We start from the raw sequence: 15,411 nt of genomic DNA, 5'->3' as shown, positions 1-15,411 counted from the left end.
ACTTCTAGGTTGGCTCACTCACAGAAGCTCACTCTGTTACGTGGTGCTAGGAATTCGAACCGCTGAACTGCCGACCTTTCTATCAACAAGCTCAGCACCTTAGCCACTGAGCCACCGCATCCATGCATACCTACATACATACACACATACATATATACCATGTCCATACATACATATTGCCTACATATGAAGAGGCTAATACAAATAAGCATATATAGATATGTTTCAACACATGTCTAAATAGAATACAATTAATTCATGGCTCTTGCTGAAACCAAACAGCATACTGAAACATATGATGGCAGGTAAGATAGTACCCTCCATGTATCTGTAGCCACAAACTCTCATAATCCCTCCAGAGCCAAGCAGTTGATGAGATTTATAGAGCCAATTTGGTCTAGTGCAGGGGTCAGCAACCTTAAACACTCAAAGAGCCACAAAGGTCCTAACCGGACCCGTTCAATTCTGAAGCCGACCGGAAGTCCGGTTGCCCCATCATAGTCTCCTCCTAGCGCAGCATCCTTTTTCCTCTGCTGACCGGAACTCCGATTCCCCCACCATAGAGTCTTCTCCTAGCACGGCGTCCTTTTTCCTCTGCTGACTGGAAGTTGGTTCCCCCCACACACACCATAGAGTCTACTCCTAGCGTGGCGTCCTTTTTCCTCTACCTGTCCTAACCGAAAGCCCTATCAATTGTGGAGCCGACCAGCAACAGGGAGCCACAGCAGAGGGATGAAAGAGCCACATGTGGCTTCAGAGCCGCGGGTTGCTGACCCCTGGTCTAGTGGCTTAACTTAAAGTATCAGTCTAAAAACCAGGAGTTGTTGTTGTTGTGGGGAAATGTTTGCCACTTTGAGCTATTTATAAAAATAATAAATAAACAATAGACCAATTCCCTTGAGAATGCTACATTGCTTCCTCCTGGGAATCGATTTAATAAATTTGGGATGGCTCTGTTACTTGAGTCGGAGCAGTGATGAGCCCCACTTAGTTTTCCCTGCGAAGGTTCCTGTCATTTAAAGAACGGACACCTGACATTACATTGGTTTTACTTCCACTTATTTCCATTTTTAGGAGATAAAACTGATGGATGTTCACCAGCCCAGGGCTTTATTTGGTGATATTGCAGATAATGCAGATAATGAACAAAGCTCAGTTGGAAAGGTGGGGAATGGGGACTACCTCCCCAGTTTCTTTTCTGCCGATCATGGCAACGATTCTGTGAAAGTGCGGACAACTTGCTCCCCAAATTCCACAAGTCCACACTAGCCTATAAAAATTGTTTGACCTTGGGCCAAGGAAGAGCCACTGAAGAGGACAGTTTGGAGAAGAAAAGCAACAGTATTCATGCCCACCGCTCTTTTGTCCTGTTTCCATCACAAAAGCTCTTCCCAATAGTTGCTTCCTATTCTTCACAAAGTCCCAAATATTTTAGCAAGGAAAATTAACCAAATTCCAGTTAATATAAAATGGTGTGTCACACTTTAAAAAAAAATCTAAATGGTCACTGTATTAGGTATATGAATTTACCAAGTAATTCATTTGCTTTCTAATAAGAACAGCAAACATGGCTAGATATTTCTTTCCATAAATAAGATTCCTTTTTTTTTTTTCAAAACAGAAAACTGAGGTTTTATTTAAAGTCTGAAGGATAGATTAAATAGAAAAAACATGTGTCTGGACTGTTTAATCTGCCACAATTACAGACCAATCGTCTCTTCCAACATATTTTTTCAGATCCAATTCCAGAAATATTATTTCCTTATATTACTATCACTAGAATTCTGTAAATGTATGCTAGCTGTAGAATTCACCACATCATTTGAATTTTAAAAAAGATTCCCTTTTGTGAGTTGCAAAACATCTTATCCAATGAATGAAAGATCAACCATATTCAGAATGGAAAGGATTGTGGAAATATTCCAGTTGTATACATTAGGAAAGAATCTATATGGAGTATTATAGCTCATCTGATCATAACTTCATACTATGCAAATCCCTTAACTTCCTGATGGTATTTTCAGTCCATCCCTATCCTGTTCTTTTCATCATAGGTTTTTTGGGCTATCGTATACTGAGGGGGTCATTTTCTTTCAAAGTTTGGTGGTACAGTGAAACCTCAGTTTATTGGATCTTGAAACAATGGATTTCTAATCTAGATTTCTCATCACGATTGCCCGAATTTTTCATCATAATGGCACCATGCACTTGACACTATCACATTTAATGGACCATTGGGAAGTGTAGACAACTTCTTCCCCACCTATTGGTGCATTTAAGTTTTACAACAGCAGTTTTACCTGGGGAAGCTACTAATGAAAAGTACACCTTGTTTCCAAAAGGAGCAATCATCCAGAATGTTTTCTACCAGCATTGTGAAACTTTCTTATCAACTTTTCCGTTACCAAATTGCAACGTTCCCTATCGCCAGAAATCACATCAATATGAATTTGCTGTCCATATTGCAGGAAACATACTTTGCCTCTGTTCCCTTTAACCTTAATTATCGCCAACATCCTGATTTACTCAAACACTCAAGGTCTTCCTCACTGCTGAGCTGAAGGGTTATCTACATAGCCTTGATCCATCCATTCTATACCAGAATGAAATTTGATGCCTCATCATTAATTTCTATTGCCAAAACTGACTTTCTTCTAAAGTAATGGGTAACAAAACTCTCATGGTCAGGAAATTCCTTTTTGACTTTGAATTGCCTGCTTCCATCCAATGATTCTTGTCCTACTCTTGGGTGCAATGGCGAATAAACCCACACCTTATTTTCTGTGACACTTTTATCTGTATCAGAAGGCTGTTATCATGTCTCCCCGTAGTCTTCTCTTCTTTAAACATGGTTCTTTTAAACATTCTTGTATAGATTTAGCTTTCAAGACTCTTATCACCGGTGTCAGATTTTTTATGTCTTTTTTGTATCGTGGTGATCAAAATTAGACACACTGCTCCAAATGCAGTCTGGCCAATGGAGCATAGAGAACAGCTATCATTATCATTAACAGCACATTTATTGAGTCATTCAATTTATATGCTGCCCACCTCAGTGTCAAACAACTCTTCTAATATTGTTTGTGAACATTTTCAAAATCGGTGAAATAGAAATTTCACATCCCACCCAAAATTTTCATTATAGGTTTCCCTCAATATTTTCCCATTGTTGTAGCAGTTGTTTCCGTCACTGATTTGGAGACACTATTTTTCCGCAATTGTCTTCTTCCTGGTCGATTACCTAGGCAAAGTTATGGAATAAATGTGATGGCATCGGGACATCTCATAATCAATTCAGAGTAAGATCAGGATGTCCTCATTCAGAAAGGGAGATAAATGCTATCTAGGTTTTGACTCTCATGATACTGAGAGTATCATTGAAACAAAGAAGTTCATTTTGATGAAGAATGAAACTGTTCCAAAACATCACTCCCTTTCCACTTTTGGATAGATTTGTTTATTTATCAAATTTTGAAATCTTTCAGACAAATGCTACTCTGAGAGAGCCAGTTTGGCTTAGTGATTAAGACACCAGGCTGGAAACTAGGAGTCTGTGAGTTCTAATCCCACCTTAGCCATGATAGTCAGCTGGGCCAGTCATTTTCTCTCAGCCCAATTCACTTTACAGGGTTGTTGTTGTGAGGATAATAGGAGGAGGAAGGTGTGTTGGATATGTTCCCCACCTTGAGTTATTTGTAAAAATAACAAAGGCAGGAGATAGATAGATAGATAGATAGATAGATAGATAGATAGATAGATAGATAGATAGATAGATAGATAGATAGATAGATATTAAAAAGAAACTGCAAATTTCCGGCTTCTTCCCAGCTCAATACCATGTTCAATCATTGCCCACAAACACAAATGCCATGCATAACCCATTGTCCTGTTGTTAAACATAGAATAACAGTGTAGGAAGGAAACTTGTAGATCATCTAGTCCAACCCCCTACTCAAGTAGGAGACCCTATACCACAGTGGTGGGTTTCAAAATTTTTTACTACCGGTTCTGTGGGTGTGGCTTGAGCATGGCATGGCTTGGTGGGCAAGGCAGGGGAAGGATACTGTAAAATCTCCATTCCCACCCCACTCCAGGAGAAGGTTACTGCAAAATCCCCATTTCCTCCCAATCAGCTGGGACTTGGGAGGCAGAGAATAGATGGGGGCAGGGCCAGTCAGAATTTTCACTACCGGTTCTCCGAACTACTCAAAATTTCCGCTACCGGTTCTCCAGAACTGGTCAGAATCTGCTGAAACCCACCTCTGCTATACCAGGGCTGTCAAACTCGTGGCCCACAGGCCAAATGCGTCACATGCTGGCCACGCCCAGACCCAGTTTAGTGAAGGGGGAAAAAGTCTCAATACGTCACATGACACCGCCGTGAAGACGCGAGTTTGACACCCCTGCCTTATACCATTTCTGAAAAGTGGCTATCTAGTCTCTTCTTGAAAGCCTCCAGTGATGAAGCACCCACAACTTCTGAAGACAAGCTGTTCCATTGGTTGATTGTTCTCACTGTCAGAAAATCTCTCCTTATTTCTAGGTTGAATCTCTTCTTGGTCAGTTTCCATCCATTGTTCCTTGTCCTTCCCCGCTTCTCCAGAACACCTCATCCTGATAACAAAAATGGCTGAAAGTTTTTGCTGCAGCTGCTCTGAGCTGAGTATAACCAGATTAAGTCTTCCACTGAGCATTCCTGCATGTGTGCTCTTAATTAACTGTTATGACTACAGTAATGGAATCATCCAGGCTGTTCGGCTTCAATCACGGTTGAAAAATGTTCTTGGCCAAGGGCTGTACAGTTTGCCGGACTGAGAGTCCGTTTGCGTATAGGAATTGGATACGTTCCTTCACACACAACACATCTCACACATAACTCACACATCTTCCTAAATAACCTCCCCTCATACCTACATACCCTACTCGACTTACAGCAGTTCATCAAATGACCATTCAAAGTTACAATGGCACTGGGGAAAAAAAAGTGACTTATGACCGTTTTTCCCATTTACGACCGTTGTGACATCTCCATGGTCACGGGATCAAAATTCAGACACTTGACAACTGACTCATGTTTATGACGGTTGCAGTGTCCCTGGGTCATGTGATCAGCTTTTGCGACCTTCTGACAAGCAGTCAGTGGGGAAGCCAGATTCACATAACAACCAGGTTAGTAACCGAACAACTGCAGTGATTCACTTAACAAATATGGCAAGAAAGGTTGTAAACTGGGGCAAAATTCACTTAACAAATGTCTCTTAACAAATGTTAGCAACAGAAATGTTGGGCTCAATTGTGGTCGTACATTGAGGATTGCCTGTATACACCTGTCTTGTCTTTCATCGATATGCCATTCACAAACATTTTCTCACTCAAACATTTATCATTCTCTTGTCCACACCTCCTCATTGCTTCCACATTCTCTCTCCGGCACATCATCCATGCTACTTCTTCACACACACTTCCCCCTCATTTCCTCTCTTAAGCCCACAACTCTCTCAAAGTTATTTTTTCCACATATATTACATGCATTGTTCCTTGTGACCTCACTTTCCTCATATAGCTACACTCCTTTTTTTTTTTGCTTTAATTTATATGCTGCCCTTCTCCGGAGACTCAGGGCGGCTTACAATGCATTAAGCAATAGCCTTCATGCTTTTGTATATTTATACAAAGTCAGCTTATTGCCCCCAAAATCTGGGTCCTCATTTTACCTACCTTTGAAAGGATAGAAGGCTGAGTCAACCTTGAGCCTGGTGAGATTTGAACTTGCAGTAACTGCAAGCAGAAGATGTTAATAACAGTGCTTTAGACCACTGTACTACAGGTTCTTTACAGGCTCCTTCATTTACACTTCTTCAAACATATACAGTGACGGATCAAACACATGTACATTCTTCTTTTTCAGACAGATCCAGGTTGATTATTATTGGACTGGAGACCACAAGGTAATCCCTGCCCTGCAGGCTATAGTGGAATGATTTTTTTAAAAAAAACCTGGAAGAATGCCATGGCAAGCTATATCCATACAGGTAGTCTTCAATTTATGATCACAATTGAGCCCCAAATTTATGCTGCTAAGTGAGACAGTGTAGTTGTTAAGTTAGTAGCATGGTTGTTAAGTGAATCTGGCTTCCCCGTTGATTTTCCTTGTTGGAAGGTAGCAAAAGGTGATCACGTGCCCTTGGGACACTGCAACCATCATAAATATTGCAACCATCATAAATTAGTTGCTAAGTGTCTGAATTTTGTTCACATGACTATGGGAGATGCTGCAATGGTCGTAAGTGTGAAAAATGGTGATAAGTCACCTTTTTTCAGTGCCATTGTAATTTTGAATGGTCATTAAATGAACTGTTGTAAGTCGAGACCTACCTGTATGTAGGTCTGAGGGAAGGTTATTTAGGAAAATGGTTTTTTTCATTGCTGTTGTAACTTTGAACAGTCACTAAATGAAATGTTGTAAGTCGAGGACTAGCTGCACTGCCGCCCAGGAAGTTATATGAGTGAGCCGATGAGATCCCCAGGAATTGAGTTCCCCTGGAAGGAGACTTAAAGCAGAGGAGAGCTTTTTGAACTGAGAACAGACAGCAATTCTTGACTGCATTTTAAAGATTTGCAAGTACGGTATATGTGACAAGTCTTCCTACGTACATCTGTAAAGCACTGGTAATAATTGAATTGTGTAGGGTTTTTTTCTAAAAATCTTATAAAAATTGCTTATTTCTCATATCTGGAAAATGCATGGTCAAGTCAAATAAATGGAATTGGGTGAAGAATTGGATTCATCCTAGGTGTGAATCCAGAGATGCAAATCCAGAGTCGTGGCTGGAGTGTAAATTGGCAGGTCATGAGCCCTTGCCTAAACCAACTATCAACACATTTTGAAATTGCACTGTGTTGGAGCCAAGGTACAATTAAGCAAACAGCCTCTATTAAAAAGGGATTCTAGCTGGGCTGTGGCACCGAGTGTTTTGTTTTTTCATGTTTTAATTAAAAAGGGAAAAAAAAAAACCGAAAACCTCCAGCAGTGGTTAAGCTGTCTTCTCTTCTGAAGCCTAGAGGAATAGTTGAATCAGACAGATTCTTTGGTCCCACAACAAGAGAGGATTGTCAAATAATCTGGAGCTTTTAAACCAATCTTTGTCTTAGAACCAAAGGAAAATTTCCACCTTTTTTTCTCCCCCCCCCACCCCCGAACTTTTCTTCACATTGGTGCCTTCCAAATGGATCTGGACTTGATAATTGCAGCCACCCCAATTCTGGATTATTTAGGCTGGTTTAAACCAATCTCTACTAAATAATGTCTAAATTGGATGTCAGTAAAGTTAAAGGAAAAACATACAACTGACATTAATCATGTGTTTCAAATATTATACTTTGAGTGAAACATGTTGTGGATTCTAACTGATCGGAGGCTAACCATCCAACCCAACTCCCAATATTTAATTAATTTTTATATAATAAATAAATATTTTTATTATTTATATAATAAATAAATATTTATTAATATTTATTTATTCCCAATATTTAGAACACAATTCACATTGCTTTATTTAGTTTGCTAGTATGATTTAAGTTTAGTAAATCCTACGACTATCACTAAGTGTATCTTATGATTTATGATGAATGTATTTTTATGATGACTATGATCATGATTTATCACTTGTAGCTTTTATGTGTACTGAGAGAATATGCACTGAAGAAAAATTCCTTGTGTGTCCAATCACACTTGGCCAATAAGGAATTCTAATTCTAATTCTAATTCTAATTCTAATTCTAATTCTATTTCTAATTCTAATTCTATATAGGATCACATTTCAAAATTAAGATTTAAGTGCCACTGAGTTAAAACTTCCAAATCTTAATTCCAGGAATTATTCTTACAGATGAAAGGATGGCTGCTTTTTCAGTTACACCACAACAAAACCTACGATACACCCACAAAAGAAGTACATATCCAAAAAGAGCTGTGTGTGTCTATGCTAGGCCATTTGTGAACAACAGAAAACTAGCAATGAAAATAAAAATCAGCAGCTGGATTTTCAAAAGCAGGAGGAAAATATATTTTGCCTACTTTGGCAAGTATGTTGATCACCCTTCCCCAATTTAGAGCTTGTATGTGTGCTGCATTGCAGTTCCCCAAATCCCAATCAAAAATGCAAGTAACTTTTGTTCTGATTCCCATCCCAGCTTGATATGGGTTCACCTCTACTCCAGATAGAACATGAAATCCTTCCCCAAATACAATTCCTCCCCCTCCCCATCCAGCTCAAAGTTTTCCAATCTTTCATCTGTGGGAAATTTTGGGGATGCTAAGCAGATCTTGCAGGATTGATGCTCTGGAGGAAGTTTTGTGCTATCCCTCCTCCTTCTGCTTCCTTGCTCCCCCCCTCCCCATTCATCTCTCAAGCAAACCACAGCCTGGGAAAACATCTGGACCAGCCCATGGGACAAAGAGGGGAGGTCATCAGGATGTGGGAAACTACAGGGGAGGCTAAAATGTCGGCATAGCTGAAGAGCCAAGCCCGCAGCCTCAGCTGGCCTGCTTCTTAACCAGAGAAAAGCATCTCTGGCTTTACACGCCTGTTACAACTGCTAAGCAAAGGGACCAACTTTTGAATGGGGAGGGAGGGAATATTTATACTCTCCCTCTCTTCCATATGCTACACATGTAAGCAACGAAGCACAGAGGGCAGGTTCAAGATGACCAACATGCCTGTTCTCAAAAGGATCCTATCTTGATCTCAGGATCTGGGCCACACCCTCCAAGTACAGAAGAAGAAGGAATAAGTGAGCTGTACCATTCCAGGCTGCAAGTTTTTTTTTAAATGGATTTGAATCCAAGATTAAAACAGTTTAAACAACTCAGTTTAAACATTGAGTACTGAACCCCATTGCTGTAAATAGTTTGGGAAGGACAACACTGTTTGAAAGACTGTCTACCCCCGTGATGGCAAATCTATGGCACGTGGGCCAGAGGTGGCATGCAGAGTCCTCTCTGTGGGCACCCATTTTTCAGCCCGAAAATGGCCTGAAAACAGCCCAAACAACAGCCTGGAAATGGCCCGAAAAGCAGCCTGAAAATGGCTTGAAAAACAGCCTGAAAACAGCCCGAAAAACAGCCTGAAAACGGCCCGAAAAACAGCCTGAAAATGGCTTGAAAAACAGCCGGAAAATGGCCTGAAAAACAGCCTGAAAACAGCCTGAAAAACAGCCCAAAAAACAGCCTGAAAAACGCCCCCAAAACAGCCTGAAAAATGGCCCAAAACAGCCAAAAAACAGGTATGCGCGCGCCGGCCAGTTGATCTTTGGGTTTCCAGTGCTCTAGCACACACACATGCACACTCGTGCACAAGCGTTCCAGTTTGGGCACTCGGTGCCAAAAAGGTTTGCCAAGGGGTTTTGACTCCATCAAGGGCTGCAGGTTTTGGAAGTCATCTGGAATAAGATTTAGGTCTCAGAGTAGCCCTGTGGATTCATTCATTCATTTTCCCCCTAGCACCATCTCATCTCTTCTTCCTTCCTCCTTCCTTCCCAGAGGTACAGATTGGATTAATTATTCGCAAAGGACTTTGAAAATTGAGCTGAGATTGCTCATGTTTATTTATATTAATTCAAACCTGTCCAGGCGCTTTAAACTGATTTTTGGAACATTACATGCAGAGTTATTGTCCCGATCCATCTGGTTGACACATCCTGAAGACAGCCTTTGTCAGTAATACCTTGAAACTCCTTCACTCAAACTATTTTCTAGAAACTCATAAAAATGCTAGATTGCTCTTTCTAGTTTTCTTCAGCTAATTTCCAACTGGTTTTAATGGACTGAAACAGCTTTTAAAAGCCACCTTGAGAGAAGGTTTGTTCTAAAACTGTCCTCGTTCAGAATTAAATAGAACCTCAAGGAAGATGACCTTAACTCTTATCTTCCCCAAGTGCTAGTTTTCTATTATCAAGAAATTTGTTTACTCGAGAAACATTTTACCCCAACCAGAGGCTTTGGTTAGCTGTTAGTTAGAAAGACCAAGACTGCTAGGTTGACTAGATACAGCAGGACTGAATTACTTGGAGAGCAAAACAATTCCAGATGTCATATGGAAAGAAAGCCAGTCCAGTTCCTACAGGGGGAGGCAAAAAGTGACAACGTCACAAGGAAATGCAATTGAACGCAACTCACAAGGTTCTCCAGCTCCACACTTCCAACTATCCAGCAGATGCTGAGAGGAAACACTGCCTGAATCATCCAAAGGGTTTGTGTACGAGGAGGCAAATCTCCAATGCCTTCCCTAGCAACCTCAAGCCATTTGAAGTCCAAGGAAAGACAGAAGTGTAAAGGGATTGCAAAGAGAACGTTGCAAAATAAATTGTCCTGAATGAGTCACAGCCAAAAGTTAAGCCATCCACCCTGCACAAAGTTTAAATAGTTTGAAAAACATGCATGATCGAGAGATTCTCTCATCTAAATAGGACAGGGAAAAAGCTTGTTCTTAGTTTTTATGATAGTTAATTATTTTTTTAAATTGTTTCTTCAAAGTAACTATCTCTACTACCTTGTTAGGACATCTCACCATCTGAAAAAGATTTCCAAGACTGCCAATGAGAGAGGGGGGGAAGGGAGGGAGAGACTAAGTATATATCATCTATCTATCTGCTAAAGTGTCCTTCAGGTTAAACTGTACTCCTGACGATTTCCTGGATATATCCATGTTTTCTTGGCAACAATAAAAATGTGGTTTGGAATTCTCCTCTGGAACTTTTTAAAACTTCCCTGTCAAGTTTACAGACCTAGGAATTTTTTTTCAAATTCAAGCATTCCATCCAAATACTGACCTTATTTAGCTTTTTGGTATCACCCAAGGTCAGCTGAGTGCTACCCTTAAACTCAGCATGTGTAGAGTAGCTTCCATTCTCATTAGAATAAAAGAGGGGAACCAAACAAATATGAAAAAATATATTCTCTGAATGCTCCAAGGATTTTAATTAATTCCTTTGCTTGATATCTAACAAGTAATAGAAAGAATCACCACAACCCATATATTCATTACATAGCTACTAGATGATTGTAAAGATCCTGCCTGCAATCACAGCTTATTTAATTTTTGAAGCTGAAAGCACTGGAGAATGGTCGCTGATTAAGACCTCACAGAACATTAAGGTTCACATAACAAGCAGATATTTAGACATTTAAAGCTCAAGCTCTATAAGTAAAGCTATATGTCCAAATATGTTACAGTGGTGAACTGCCCTGTATTTTAGAAAGACAGGTTAAAATTACTTTGTGGTATGAAACCATCTATTCTAACATTGTCTCTAAGATCAACAGGCTCTTTCTGAGAAAGATACATACCCAGACATTAAAGCAGTGACCTTCTCTGCTTATTTATCTGTCATTTCAGAGAGGAGCAATTCAGCTAAAGATATCTACTAGTGATTTCCACTGTTGTCTAGAGTCACTCAATCATCATGGACAAGCTTCAGCATTGCCCTGGGGATGACTGAATGATGCTAGCTAGAAGGTGCTAGAGAGGAGAAATAGATGGAAGGGAGAAATAGCATAAGATAGGAAGAACCAAATCTAATTCCCTGCTGAACCAAAACACTGACCTTGGTGCCATCACATTTTCAGCCTAACCTTCTTCCTAAGTCTACTATGGAGATAAAATGGAAGAGGAGCGTGTCCAAAGCACTAAAGCTGAGTGCTTTAGAAGACAAAGATACAAAGGTAATAAATGCCCAGGCAAATAGATGCCTAAAAATAGAAAATAAAATGAAATAAACCAGCTGGGTTTATGGATGATCTACATAGCAATCTTAGATAATAACTGTTGATAGACTTATCTTTTTATTGGACAGAAACATAAATTAATAACTACCCCATACCTAACTGTCCCATTGACCCAGCTTCCACTCACTAGCATTCCTTCTAGGGGAGCAATGCTGCCCTCTTGTGGAGAGGGAAGAAAGGACATTTCTGCTAAAGAAAACCTATATTCTACGCACCTGCTCCAAGTGCCAAATCTCATGCCAGTTCACCTGCAGATCTTCTCTCTGCCCATAGCCCAGGCGGTTACCCAGATCTTTTGACTTCTTCTCACTCCAACACAGCTTCCCAGAAGAGGCACCAGCAGGGCTGAGGGAACCAGCACCACTAGCTGTACCATGGACGGGGAACCAAAACTGCACTATGATCTGGTCTCTTGGTTACTTTTCTCTGTTCCTCAGCCTCCTTCCCTCCTAAATTCCAATATTTTCCTTCCAGAAAGCAGAGCTGCGTTTACGAAAACAGCCTGATTTTTTTTTCCGTGAAAAGGAAAAAAGTCCCCAAACAACAGCAGACTGAAAGTCAAGTGGCTTCTCCTCCAGCTGCAGTCCTTGGCCTCGCTCCAAGGCAAACTCCGCTCCATAATTACACAATTTAGAAGAACAGCCCCATGCTGACTTAAAGGGCCAGCGATCCAGATCTCCCAGGTCTGCCTGGTCCAGCTCCAGAGACCATCCCTGAATGAAGTCAGATGAGGTGACACATTGCAACCGAACAGGTGGGTGCATATGCATCCAAGGAATCAGCTCTCAAAAGCTTTCCTGGATTGCATTTCAGGATATCAGAACTTGGTTCCACAGAAGAGGCAGATGTGACCTCACTTGGTTTCCTTCCTGTTTCCATTACCCTTACATTGCAAAAAAAATCCCAGTCTGGATCCCCACAACATCTTTGAAAAATGCTTCAGGGCTTTTGACTGATTGAATTGTAAAGGGTGGAAATGATCTGTTGGGAGAGAATATAAATGGCTGTCATCCAGGCTGAAAACAGATGGAGACAGCTAGCAAAGTTAGAGAGAAAAGAGTCCTAGGGAACCATTTGAGGAGGAACACCAGGTACTATAACCCAACCTTTCCAGTTTGGTGGCCTCTAGATGTCTGGGAACTATATCTTTCAGAGTCTCCCAGAAAGTCTGAAGATGCTGTTATACCCAGGGGTGGCCTTCAAAAATTTTAGAAAGGGATTCTCTGCCCAGTTGCTGGGTGGGCGTGGCCATGGTGGGCGTGGCCTAGTCGGCCTCCTGCACCACAGTGTGTGTGCGGGGTATTTTTGCTCTCCCTGAGCTCCGGAGGCTTTCCTCGAGCCTCCAGGAGGGCAAAAACAGCCTCCCCAGACTCCAGAGGCCCTCCGGAGGCCCTGCTGAACTTCCAGTAGGCCCGTTTTTCGCCCTCCCCGAGCCTTTACGCGCCCCCTGCATTTACCTGCATCCAAACGGGCTGCTTGGGGACTCCTGGGAGAGGCAGAGCAGGGTGGGCGGGGACAGCCAGGAGTGGGATTTGGGGGTTCTCCGAACTGTACAGAATCTTACCTAGAGGTTCCCCGAACCCCTGCGAAACCCCAGCAGCCCACCCCTGGTTATACCCCTGCTGAAGCTAAACAAGAAACAAGACAGGAAACCACAGCAAATGCCTGTTGAGGATTGGTTTCTTCGAGGCATGGTTAGAAAGTACACAGAATAAGAATCTTGGTGAAACTAAGCTACTTAAACTCAAGGTGGGACATATAATCAGCTTTGTGAACTATGGAAGGAAGGGAGGGAGGGAGGGAGGGATGGAAGGAGAGAGAATGAGAGAGAAAGGAAGAAAGAAAAAGAAAGGAAGAAAAAGGAAGAGGAAAGAAGGAAGGAAGGAAGGAAGGAAGAAAGAGAAAGAAAGAAAGAGAAAGAAAGAAAGAAAGAAAGAAAGAAAGAAAGAAAGAAAGAAAGAAAGAAAGAAAAGATAGATAGATAGATAGATAGATATATGGAGGAAAATAAAGTGTGAGAGATCTTTTGTTTTAGAAAATATACAGAGCAACACTGGGCTAGAAATATTTGACAATTCTTTTTTCTTTAGTTTAATTATGTCTGATTGTGTTCATATATTGGGAAATCTATGAGGGAAGCCTTAGTTGAAAACATAGAATTTCACATAATGTGAGAGCTTAAAAATGCTTGAATTTTCTCTTACTTTCTCCCACCCATAACTAAAGGTCTGCTTGTAAACCAAAAGGCCCCAGCTACATTCACCAGCAGCCAGGCAACTCTGGAGGTCCCCCTGAGGTCATCCCAGTTGACCTTTACCTCTTGAATCATGCTTTCCCCCCATTAATTACAGCTGTCCCTGCTGCTGCCACCCTCTAGGTGAACATGGCCCTTGAGAATGAACAGCCCTTGGCCATCCAATGCTTCTCTCCCAGAATTCAACCAAGATTCTTGCCGGAGACTTTGCAACGATTGCTGTCTCCCTCCAGCAGCCCCCCCTCCTCCCTTGCCATGTCAGCTTGCCTGACAACGAATTATCTGCAAGGAGAAAAAAAAATCCCAGCCTGAAAGCAAGGAGAATCCAAATGACCCCTCCATCTCCCCCCAGCAAGTTTTCCTCTTCGGTTTCTGGGAATAGCCCAAAGCTGACAGCTCATTGAGATAGCACAGGTTCTATAGATAGAAGCTTGTATAACGTATCTTTATGCATAGGTGTATTGCACTCCCACACACCCACCTATGAAACCCGAGTGCCAGAGATTGATCTGACACTCTGTGATTGATCTGTTACCAACAGGGAAAGGCTACAATATTGGCTGATGAGGAAACTGGCTACAGCTTCCTTGTATGCCAGACTCTTTGGGAGAAATAAATAAGCCAGGATGGTCAGAATTAACTTTGGTCACCTAATTTTTTGAAATTGATTACTTGGGCACATCCAAAATGTATTTCAGCCTTTGAGTAAGCATTTTAATCTCAGCTTTGTGGTGGAAGGTAGAGAGTGGGCACCTACGTTCTCCTTGCTCAATGGTTATAACACCCGGTGGCCACTTCCACGTGTGAATAGCCATTCAAGTTTTTAAAAGTTCTGAATACATCGCTTGAACACTTGTGCAGTTCAATTGAAACTCACATGAATGTGGTAAAAGAGCACTCCTTGTTATTTTGCTTTTATTCCCCTCTTCCATATGCACATTTATGCATGAGATGGGGACATTATTTTCTCCCCTTTCAACATTGCCAACCTTCCATGCAGCAACCACATTGAAGAAGAGAGACTTTTGCTTGGAATATGCTGTAGATTCAAACAATGAGCAGTTTGAGGAAAACTAATAGGGAGAATGAAGGTTTAGAGGCTACAATTAGGGGGGGGAAATGGGTGGGATAGAGGCAGTTGATCCTGCAAAGTCTATTGTCCGAAAGGACTGAACTCCAGAAGAAGGTGGTAACTATTTTTTTTTTCATTAAAATGTAATGTTTTTGGTATTTTTTATCCCAAGCAATGACCCATATAACGTATGGGATAGGGCAGCTTTTGAGTGAGAAACCCAGGACTGTGTCACTCTAGCTTTCTTCTGAACTCAGTTTGGAAACACAAGGACCTTCTGAGTAAGACAGCTCTGGTAAA

At 41.3% G+C, this 15,411-nt stretch overlaps 1 protein-coding gene across 5 annotated transcripts in view; it reads right to left on the bottom strand.

The window, feature by feature from the left end:
- Nucleotides 1-15,411, bottom strand: part of TNS2 (tensin 2) — a 158,342-nt gene that overhangs the window by 60,539 nt on the left and 82,392 nt on the right. The window contains exon 1 of one of the 5 annotated variants that reach the window (XM_034419280.2): nt 12,001-12,380. The exons of the other annotated variants lie outside the window; for them this stretch is intronic. The gene's annotated coding sequence lies outside the window, so the exon portion shown is untranslated. Of the gene's footprint in view, nt 1-12,000; nt 12,381-15,411 lie in introns of those variants that run through there. 5 annotated transcript variants of the gene reach the window in all.

Source organism: Pantherophis guttatus, chromosome 2, assembly GCF_059756535.1.
Source record: "Pantherophis guttatus breed Tessera chromosome 2, ASM5975653v1, whole genome shotgun sequence".
Classification (NCBI taxonomy): domain Eukaryota; kingdom Metazoa; phylum Chordata; class Lepidosauria; order Squamata; family Colubridae; genus Pantherophis; species Pantherophis guttatus.
This window is presented reverse-complemented; position numbering and strand designations above follow the sequence as displayed.